The following is a 12,170-nucleotide window of genomic DNA, read 5'->3' as shown; positions in this document are numbered from 1 at the left end:
TAATAATATATTATAAGTACATAGTAGTTGTTATTTGATTTATTATTGTAAAAAAAATGCATATTTAATATGTGTTCCTCGTTCATTAGATCCATACCTTCAAGTCAATTGTTCACTCTTTCAGTCTATTTGTTGTCGATCTTATATGAATATTTAGTGTAACGAATTTCATATAATTTTACTTTCCAAGGTATATTACAATCACACTCCGAAGTAAAAGTAAATACCAGGTAGTCTTAGTCATAAAAACACAGTTCCATTAGTTAAAGATAAATATATAGCTTCAATCATTGATATGCGGGAATTACCCCGGACTTTGTATGTTTATACATAACCTATATTGAAAATAACTGTTTTTGTATGTTAACATTTTGGAGTTATCTTCAAATCTATAAATTGGTCAATTGATTTTTCAATCAATCTGGCGATCTGAATTATTTTTTCACTAATGTAATGAATGTCTTAATATATTATATTCATCCATTTTACACAAAGAGACTCAGAGATTACATGTAGAACAATGAAATGCGTCATTTTATACAGGTCTTTTCTCGTATAACGAGTTATTTTCTCGTAAGTACGAGATCGTAATGACGAGACAATCAACTCGTAATATGGAGATCTTTTCTCGCAATTACGAGATCTTTTCCCGTAATAACGAGATAATTAACTCGTAATATGGAGAACCTTTCTCGTAATTACGAGATCTTTTCCCGTAATAACGAGATAATTAACTCGTAATAAGGAGATCTTTTCTCATAATTACGAGATCTTTTCTCCTAAAAACGAGATAATTAACTCGTAATTACGAAATCGTTATTACGAGATAAACATATTTTTTATGTGGCCCTTATCGTCTTTCGAAGAGGAACATCAAAGGAGCAAGAGGGATCATTCCAATTGTTTACTGTTGCACTTCTTAACAGTCTTACGAAAGACGAATAGGGCCAGCGAAATAAAAAGGGGTCCAGAAGAAAAAAATATATCGCCCAACGTGGGGCTCGAACCCACGACCCCGAGATTAAGAGTCTCGTGCTCTACCGACTGAGCTAGCCGGGCTTGTTATGCAACAAGACGTCATAATTTATCGTTCGATTTTCATTTTCATACAGTACATGAGTTTTTTTTTTGTAATAAATGTGGTATTGAGATGTATTTTATTAAAGTAAAACAACATGTAGTGTTAGAAGTGCCAGGTTTATTTTTTAGTAACAATCATAAACAATATGGATACGATATGAATAGCTTCAAAATACTACATAATTACATGTATTTTAATTGACATTATTTTTTTAACATTTATGAAAACACAATCTATTGACAGCACTACAGGATTCAGCATTACAAGATACAAGAAACAATTTTTGCTACTTTAAAGACAAATCATGAATATTATGGTTATCATACTATAGTTGTACAATTGGTGGATTTGGCATTTGGCTGCCATCGGTGAACTGTGATTGCCAATGGTAACCAAATGTTAGTACCATTTGTATGAGGCGCCATTTTTTTATTTTTGAGGTATTTTCTGATATCAAAAAATAAATATTTGATATCAAGAATTTGAATTTTTGATAAAAAAAAAATTATCCAAAAAAAATCATAAAAAAATCTATTTTTGATATCAAAAAATGATTTTTTTTTATATCAATAATTCGAATTCTTGATTTCAGAAAATGAATTTTGATATATATCAGAAAATCGATTTTTCATATCAAAAATTATCGTTAATTATTTGATATCAGAAAATCGAATTTTGGAAATCAAAAAATCATTTTTAAATACTATCAATATTTTTTTTATAATTTTTTTTCTTCAAAAAATTGATTTTCTGATATCAGAAAAATCGAATTTTAGATATCAGAAAAAACCAAATATTTTTAATATCAAAAAATGAATTCTTGATATCAAATAATCGAATTTCTGATATCAGAAAATGATTATTGATATAAGAAAATCGATTTCAAAATAAAAATCGTATTTTCTGATATCACAAAATCGATTTTTTGATATCAGAAATTCGAATTCTTAATATCTGATATCAGAAAATACCTCAAATATATTTCAAAGGCGCCACATACATGTACGACATTTGTTCAAATGAAAACAAATGGCAGCCTTTAGTTAGAGTTGGTCAACCAATAGTTACTATTTTAAACCAATGAAATAAGAAAAATGGAAAAAAAAAAGTTAAAAGTTAATTCTAAGACCAGTTTTAAAACGTCCTTACAAACACAGAGTAGTCAAAATTATCTCGCAATGATTAACCATAATAGCACCACAAGCATGCTTGCAGAAACTTTTCTACAACAAAGAGAGGAAATCAATAGAATAAGAAACTATTATGAACAATTTACCCCCTGGATATATGCCTGATGAATTTAGAAGTCATTTCAGACTTACAAGATATTCTTCTGATTTTTACAATTTATCTTAAATTGATAGATTCTTTTAAAAGTTTGACCTTTTTACCGATTAATTACTGGAAAATAACGAAAAGATATGAGCGGCAATAATGAGTACTCGACCTTCCGGTAAATCGAAGGTCATGGACAGGGTTTAGTTTTAGCCAAAAGTAAGTCGATATTGATGAAAATAAAATAAAAATTATTCCTCAAATCAAATAAATGAACAGTGCAGAGATTTGCCTAGAAATTTTTACATGACAGCTTACATGAAGAGAATAATAGAGAAACATAAAATTGTGTAATGCAAGTAATAGTCATCTTTTATATTCTGTGACCAAGATGAATTCAAATACTAGTATATTGCTTTAAGCCTTTAACAAACATTTGTACAATCCACATCTTTTTTCTATCATCTACCAATAGGTAATCTTGAGAGTTTCCAGTCAATGGAGGATAGTTTTGACTTAGGAAAAAGCTCCTTTCACTTGAGTATTTCAAAAGTTGCAGGAACATTAGTGGACGAAATAAACCATCTGTTTTACAGTGGCCTCGTGGTGCAAAAGCACAGGAGACAATTTAAGTGATGCATTTGGAGCGATCTAGGAATTCCTCAATGTACTTGTGGCAGTTGATGAATCGCACATTGCTATTAAGGCTCCCAGAGAAAATCCTGATGCATATTGTAATAGGAAAAAGTTTCATGCAGTGGTTCTTTCAGCAACATGTGATGCAAATTTGCCATGATGCGTCTGTACTCAGATCATCTGAATTGTTTGTCAAGTCGGATGATCTGTTTCCCCCAGGGTTCTATTTACTTGGGTGTTTAGCTTTCCCACTCCCAGACTGGCCTGTGACACCATTTATAGACTTTGGTAACTTAAAAAAAGTCCAACGTCCCTTTTGAGTTTTGGGCTTTTGAAGGTCAGATTTAGACGTCTCCTTAGATTTGATGCTTGTAACATGAACTTGATTGTCAACTCTGATTCTTTCAGCTTGTGTTTTACACAATATTTGCATCAAAATGAATGAGGAAAATTTTGATCTGTTTGATGATGATAACACCGAAACCATGCATGTGATAATACAGAGCCAGACCTAGTGGCTATTAAATGAATGGTGTACGACCAAGAAATGACGTAATGCAGCATCTTGTTCAATTAAATTGAATTCTAGAGTTAACCACTCAACAATAGACATGCTGTGTCGTTTCAAAAACAGAAAACATGTTTTGTTAAAAGTTTTTAAGCACAATTTATAGCAAAATTTATCAGGATATAAAGTTACAAAAATAAAAGGTGAACAAATTTCATGAACATGATTGTATGCAACAGTATATAATTTGAAATAGAATAGCTTTCCTTGCTGCGGAAAAATAATTGATAAAGGCATTGCAAATTACTCGTACATGCATCTTACCAAACAGACAGCTTAGGATAGCTTTTCAATTACTGTAGAAGTAGTTTTGTCCGCGTGGTATTTATTTACGCTATGAACGCGGGCGCAAATTTTCCGCTGAATTTTTTCCCAGTGTACTTAAAGTGCATTACATGAATAAGGATACTAGTAATCGGAAGTTACTACATTATAGAACACTTGCATATACGTGTACCCAATGTATATCGTTTTTATCTATGCAAACTGTAAAACAAATTTGTATTGAGAATTCACATAATAAATAATTTAATCTCCTAAAGATTTGAATTTTCTGTAAATTTACTTACATGAAATTTTAACTTCTCCAAGCTTGAGATAACGGCACGTGTCAGACGACAAATAGCCCCAAGCGGGTCTGTCTTTCAATGACGCAATTAACTACACGCCAAGACCCGTGTTTTTACTGCAATTTTTAGATCCCTTTGTGCTCTGATTTTTAATAGATTAAACTGAACAACTCATAATATAAACGACACGAGAACCTTAAATTGACAGTTAATAAAGATTAAATGGTGTTTCAGACAATTTTAGCCAGCGTCGTAACATCTTGACGGCTAACTAATAACTACCGACCAGTGCACAACCGATAATTACTGTTCACTGTGAACAGTGCTTACAATTTAAGTCCAAAGTTTGACAAATTCTAGGTAATGAAAATCGCTCATAACTATATTTAATAATAGTTATTCAAATGATTTTTTTTTTCGGTCAAAGAATCCGCGTAAATTTTTACCCGCGGATTAAATTGATATTGTGATTCCGCGGAATTATGACCCCGTGGAAAAAAATACGTCTACAGTATTTTATTCAAAACAGCATTTTGCGATTCGTGCATTTTCTGTAGAGTATTCAGAAACTTGTCATTCCTTTCTTCTAAGATTTTGCGCAATTCCTCTGTTTTGTTTTTCTTGCTCCTTTTCCTGGGGCAGAGTTGTGTTTACCTGTGATTTGTCATCCTCTTCCTCATCTGAATCTTGAGTGCCATTTTTCGTAAGAAAGCCTCTAGCTGTTTCTGGAGCAAATATTGGGTCTTTAGCAAGAAATTCTTCCATTTCTTTTTCAAGGAGGGTAGTGGCCTCTTGTTTTCCGAGTTGTTCGATTCCACAACATATTTTCTACTATTTATTGTGTAACGTATTGTATAGAAAAAAAAATGTTTTAAGTTCTATTGTCGGTCGGATAACCTTAATCAAGATTCTGTCGTTCATTGAAAAACAGTTAAAAATTGTAAGGTTGTTCAAACACGAGTTCAGACATATTTTTAAATTACTTCGAAATTTCAAATTAATTTAAACATGTACATCAGTATTTGAGTCAAGAAATTAATTTTAAAAAATAACCATTATCAAAACACCATACTGAAGGCTAAAACCAATTTATAGCATACTTATTTGATGTAAAATTGTGAAGAACTACACAAAAGTCACTAAAACCAACACAAAGCAAAACCCAAAAAATCTTCATTTTTTTTTTTATTTATTTATTTTTTGAAAAGAAATTTGAAAAAGAAATCAATCATTTTAGTACTTGATGTGTTTTTGACCATAACACAATTTAAGAAAGCGAACTCCAGGAACTTTTAACAGAGTTAATTTATTCACATCACATCGATCTTGTTTTATTTAGTCTAATTTCAATGATCTGTTTTCTCTGAACATGCTCAGAATTTACACTGACCTTCAAAAAGGCAAAGGTCAAAATCATGTTAGCCTTTCTCAGCATTAGTGTAAATACAATGGTAATTGGTTACTTGAGTAAAATATATGTCTGTATCAACAAAACATAAGGTCTGAAAAAATTATATTATTTACTTCAAAACTATTGAGATTGAATAATAAAAACACGTGCCAAAACGTCTTTTAAAACTGGTAAGCAATGCGTTCATCTGTTTGCGAAGGAGGCAGGAAGGGATTGAGGTCTTAGTTTCTATGGACAATCTGGATCAATATAGATAGATAGATAGATAGATAGATAGATATATATATATATATATATATATATATATATATATAAAGAGTGAGTCAGGAACATCCTCGGGAATATATTCATATGTTTTATGACCATAATCATTGGAAAACCTACAATAATCATTGGAAAACCAACAGTATAGACATGTGAGCACTTCATGTCAAGAAATATTTGACAAACAGTAAATCAACATTGTTTTACATAATTAAGTTAATAAGTTGATATAAAAGTAACACTATAAATAACGAATTTTAAGTTGTATTTTGTATGAAGTAAATATAATTTTACTTCTTGAAAATCAAAAGTACAGGTACACAAATTACCGACTCTTTTTCCCATTTTGTTTAATTTCCCATCCCTCCTATTTCTGCTAATTTTCATGTTTTACCAATCCCTTACTCTGTATGTAGCCTACTTATTTAAAAGGCTATGTCCCACGTCCCAGTCGAAGGAGGCAGAAACGGGTTATGTCGACTAACGGTGGTATGCTTGCAGCATTAGGAAAGGCACTTGTTCTGCAATGAACATGTACACGGACTATAGAAACAGACACACAGAGAAACGTATCAACTGGTTCACAAGTGGGCAACATCGGAAACGAACGCATAGCGTCTAGTAAGGAAAATTCATCTGAGAACTACTAGACTGAGAAGCTATCTTCTGAGACCAAACAGTAACATCAACATAGCAGCATGGAGTGTGCGGTCTGTGTTTGAAACTAGCAATTCAATACAGATCGCTAGAGATGAGGCAATATGACATCAGCATTCTTGATAAAGACAATGTAATTTGAAAAGGCTCGGAAAAATGACTTGTAATAGTGGTGAGACCATCATAAATTCAGGCAAGGATGATGATCGGCAGTGCGACGTGGCAATAATTATGAACAAATAACATCAAAGACACTGATAGAGTGGTACCCATTAAACACACTAATATCAGGAAGATTTAGTGTTATTCCATAACAAATGATGCTAATAATGACGAAAAAGATATTTTTTGCAACCAACTTTGGAGTGTGTGACAAAGAACCCCTAAGCATGATATGGTGATAGCTATTGGAGACCGGAACGCTTAAGTTGGAAATAACATCAGCAAGGAAGCTTATATGGATGTACATGGCATTGGACAGATGAATAAAAAATGGAAAACGTCGACTAGATTTGTGTGAGATGAATGGACTTTTGGTTTGCAACATAATCTTTGCATACAAGACAAACGTAAGTACACTTGGGTTTCCCAAGATTAGACAAAGAATCAAGTCGAATGCACCATGATCAACAAGAGGTGGAGGAGATAAGTCATAGATGCCCGGACGTACTGAGTTGCAGTCGTCTAAAGTGTTTATAACTTAATTGCATGCCAAAATACAATTTATGTTAAGGGCAGCTAGGAAAGTACAAGGACGGAGGAAGTTTGAAGTGAATAAATCTAAATAAGCTGAGAAGAAGGAATCCTTTCAGCTAGAATTTAGGAACAGATTCTCTACATCAAAGAACATGGATGATGAAAACGATATCGACGAAAAGTGGAATAATACCAAGGACTATCTTAATTCTGTTGCATCTGACACCGTGTGATAGGAAAAGTGTAAAATTAGAATGGATAACATCTGATAAATAGACGCTTATATCAGAGAGAAAGATCAGATCCAAAAAGGCTCCAGAGGGAGTCGAACCCTCGACCTCCAGTTTACTAGACTGGCGCTCTAACCAACTGAGCTATGGAGCCCTGATACTTGATTTAAACTTTATTAATATTGGAAAGTATTGGTTTTATAATATAAATTCGAAACAAATACCCAAATCTTTTGTTGTTACTGTGAAATGTATAATTTTTTGGGCAAATCGACTTAATTTTGTTCTACATTACCTGCATAAAGTTATGTTTTCATAAGTTTAATCTTATCTTCACTTTTACTCGGTATTTTACTAATACGTTCTCATGTGCCTTATCACTACATGTTCGTCCTTTTTCCTGGAAATATTCACCAATAGTCAACAGTCCCTTCCAATTTCCGTTCAAATTAAATCACAGCTAAAATGAATTCACAGTTGACTTTAAAGGGTGTTAAGAGAACTTGGTTATGCCAAATCTCAATAAATCATCATAAACTAATTATATAATAAACATTTATTATTTGTGAAGCTTTTGAGAAGACGAACGTAAATTGTTATTGTTTACTTTTGTGGGCTCCCGAACTTCAACACTGGCCTCTTTGAAGATTTTGTCAGCATGGAAAATAGCTATGAACGCTGTTACACTCATCATATGGGTATCTTTTAGTGGCGTCTGACAATAACCCTGACATAGAAGGACCACCGCAACACACATCATTACCACAAGCTTTTAATAGAGCCATCAAACATGACTTCGAGAAAACAAAGTTGAGAGTTTTAATCTCCAACTTTCAAAGCATCAAAGCTAAAAGAGACCATGGAACTTATTGTGTTACTGTATATAGGGTTACTTTTGCCGTTTTTTATTTTCATCCTCCTTCACTTGAAAACGGTTTCGCCCGTCTTAAAATCGCCCAGATAAAGTTGTTTGTCTGGTGTGAATTGGTCATCATCTACCATAGAAAACAGAGGAAACACAGCAGTGAGACAGTGGCGGGTACCTGAAAGAGAACAATGTTATGAATAGGAGATACACCGTCGACAAGTGGTATTCGTGACAATAGAAGCATTGGGCATCTGACGCAATCGTAAAAGTTTAGGAGAACGTAGTTTCGTATTAAGGTTGTCTGGGACATCTGTCCATATTAATGATAATTAAAGTTGATTATAATACTTTCACCGGGTTAGAATTTTAAAAATTTTACAAAAAAAAAAAAGATTTTTCAAATAAATAATTTTAAAAGCAAAAGTTTTAAAATCCCCATTGAGACTTGAACTTACGACTTACAGATTCGTAGTGAACCATCTAACCCACTGCTGTTACGCTATTAGTTGAGAGTTTTGGGAAAGAGACAATTTATATTGTTACTCTTGGTCATATTTTGTATTTTGATATATTTCACTACGTCACAATATGTAGGAGTCCAATACCACTTGCAAGGGACCTGGTCACAATTTTGGTCAAAAATAATTTTTCCGATTTCAATCTTTACAATGCATTAGTAAGGCATTTTCTTTCGTGCGCTACCGACTGAGCTAACTAGGCTGGTGATTTGCTGCTAAAAGCCTTGTCATCTTCAGCTCACCTGATTCCTTCGTTTCACTTGAACAGTCTATCTATATGGCGGGATTCAATCGTCTGCAATGGCAATTTCCATTAAAGTTTGAATGAACAAAACACTAATTGAGTGTTGAATCCATTCTACTCCCTCCTCCACCTCATCAATGTTCTGTTTTTGAATTCATTGGAAAATAGTGTTCAAATGACGCTGGTTTTAGGTTAAAAAATAGAACAAAACGTCTGATGCGAATTGGTCATCAACCATAAAAAACAGAGGATATATGCCAATGAAACAATGGTGAGTACCTGAAAAAGAAGGAAAGACGGTTGTAGTAAGGTGATGCCATGTCGAGCAGATAAAGTTTGTGATGCATTTGACCCACGCATTGGTAAAAGTTTAGCAGAGCGTAGTTTCGATCTACGGACCTCTGGGTTATGGGCCCAGCACGCTTCCACTGCGCCACTCTGTTAAAGGCTCCAGGGGGAGTCGAACCCTCGACCTCCAGTTTACTAGACTGGCGCTCTAACCAACTGAGCTATGGAGCCATGATATTACATAGATCGTCTTTGATAAAAATCAAATCGACATTAAATATTGGAGCTAAATTCTTCTTCAATTACCCAAACCACTAGTTTATTGTATAGAAAGTTTATTTTTTAGTTTATTCATGCCCTCTCAGCTTAATTTCATATTAACAAGGATAATATTTTCTACATTGACTGCATACAGGTATGTTTGTTATCCTTATCTTTATGTTGAATAGTACATATATTTACATGGGCCTTATCGCTACAGGTCAGCCTGTTGTCTAGAAACAATTGCTATACGTCCGACAGTTCCTTCCCATTTCTTTTTCACAAGTGACTTTACAGAGTCAAATGTCAATATATCCTAAAATACAATCATACTTGATTTCATTATTTGCTCAAATTCTTTATTAATTTACATTTTTCATTTTTACATTACAGTATTTACTAAACATTAGAGAGAGTTGATGATTGTGTAAAATTATATTTAACGATTTCTTTTATTATTCACCTCGTCTTTAAAATAACTTCAGAAGGATTGAGCCCTTGACCTCCAATTAAAGGGGCTTGGTCCCGATTTCGTCAAAAATTCATTTTCCGATTTTAATGTTTACAATGTTTCAATCATCTTCCCAAGTCAAGGGTTTCTGATCTGCATCGCTTCTCACAAAAGCGATGCGGATCAGAAACCCTTGACTTGGGAAGAAGTGTTTCAATAGGGCATTTGAAATAGGCAACCAAAATTTTAGTGTCATTCGTTGAGTTATAAGCGAGTTACAGAGCTAACGATTCTTTGCTTAGTAATCAAAGGTTTTGTTTACATTTTGAATGTTAAAGTGAAAATTCCTAGTATTACACCTAAAATGAATGTTATAAACGATAGGAACTATTTATCTATGCTTAAGATAAATAAGAAGATACACAAATATGTTTACTAGTAAATTTAACCCATGTACACAAAAACAAGGCACGAGCCTTGTTTACATGACAAAGAATTGTGAGCCCTGTATCTTGCTTATAACTTTACGACTGACTCTCAAATTTCAATTGATCATTAGAAATGCTTTCTTAAAGCATCGTAAATAATAAAAACAAAAAATAGATTCTGACCAGAACCATGACCATACACCTTTAAATAGACCATCATTCTAACTAAATTAGCTATTGATCCATAATATGCATACCTTGATAAACAGAAATTGATTGTTTTAAAATATGGATTTATATCTCGTAGCTTTTAACTTAAAGTTACTTTTATTACCAAAAACTCCATTTTGTTGACACTATCGTATGCACTTTATAAATTCAACCTACATTAAACTTTTTCTTTTGAACAAAGCAATATATTTCCACATGCCTTAATACAACATATATATTATTTACGCACGGGTATGACATTGTCCTAAAAATTATTTTGCAAATACAAAGTGTAGTACATAGTGTAGCCTGAAAAATTTACAACATTTTAAATATGATGATTGGCTAACTTAAAGGGACTTGGACACGATTTGAGATCAAAAATTTTATTTTTATTTTTTATGTATATTATGGTTTACTGGTGCATTTTAAATAATTGACCAAAATATTGAATGTTAAAGTCAAGTTACAAGCGAGATACAGAGGTAAGAATTGATTGTTATGTAAACAAAGCTCGAGTCTTATAGTTGTTAATAAAAATTAAATGTAGAGAATTACCATTTCTTAGACAAAATGACATGTCAAAAACAATTTAAATTTATTCAATATCTTCATAAATACTACTATCAACAAAAAAGGTTATATTTGATTGAAATTTACATCAATACAACACATATGTAAAAAATGACAATATTCGAGCTTTGTTTACAAAACATAGAATTATGAACTCCGTATCTTACATATGACTTGATATTTGACTTTCAAATTTTGACATTACATTATAAACGTCTAAATTTATCATTATAAACATTGAAAATGGAAAAATAAAATTTTAGAAAAAATTAAGTCAAATCGTGCTTAAATCCCTTGAAGCCTCAAGATACGTCTAACTTCTATTATACATCATGTATGTTGATGTTATTTACTATTTTTATGAATAAAGTATCTGCTACACATTAGCAAGATTTACATTATTTGGAATGAGTATTAATTAAAGTACAAATAATTGTCTTCAAAAAGAGCTGCTTAGTAGAAACCTGTGTCTGTTTACTGATTAATTATACCATTTTTTGTACAAATATTTGATAAGCAATTCAGTCAAATATTGTAATGTTATGGACATTTGTTAACTATTATTATGCATGTACTTATACATATATGTGACCCAATCCCAGCCATAGAAATACCTGTAAACCTCACAAGTCGCTATGTTAGCAAAACATTGTTCATTAGTAATTTGTATAACCTGTACCAGTCCTTTTTTTTAAACGTTCAACCTTTGACCGTTCGTTTCTTGAGAGAAACTTCTGTTTTAAGCTTTAAATTTTACTTGATGTTTGAAAGATATTTTGATAAGCATGTCCTAAATATTGAATTTTTCATTAGATCAGTGACCATAATCAAGGACTGCAAATGCATAACTTATTTGTCCTCAGATGACATATTATAAGCATCACACCATTATCTGCCATTCATCTAGCAGACATGTATGACCTGGTTATTTTTTTTTTTTAT

General features: G+C 32.4%; 3 non-coding genes across 3 annotated transcripts; all 3 read right to left on the bottom strand.

Annotated features, from left to right (window-relative positions):
• Window positions 1-986: 986 nt before the first annotated feature.
• Window positions 987-1,059, bottom strand: Trnak-cuu (transfer RNA lysine (anticodon CUU)). The gene has a single exon. It is a non-coding gene; the product is annotated as a tRNA-Lys (tRNA).
• Window positions 1,060-7,467: 6,408 nt separating this feature from the next.
• On the bottom strand, window positions 7,468-7,541 carry Trnat-agu (transfer RNA threonine (anticodon AGU)). The gene has a single exon. It is a non-coding gene; the product is annotated as a tRNA-Thr (tRNA).
• A 1,921-nt stretch (window positions 7,542-9,462) lies between these two features.
• Window positions 9,463-9,536, bottom strand: Trnat-agu (transfer RNA threonine (anticodon AGU)). Its single transcript has one exon. It is a non-coding gene; the product is annotated as a tRNA-Thr (tRNA).
• Window positions 9,537-12,170: the final 2,634 nt, after the last annotated feature.

Source organism: Magallana gigas, chromosome 3 (assembly GCF_963853765.1).
Source record: "Magallana gigas chromosome 3, xbMagGiga1.1, whole genome shotgun sequence".
NCBI lineage: Eukaryota > Metazoa > Mollusca > Bivalvia > Ostreida > Ostreidae > Magallana > Magallana gigas.
Note: the sequence above shows the minus strand (reverse complement) of the source record. Positions and strands in the feature narration are given on the sequence as shown.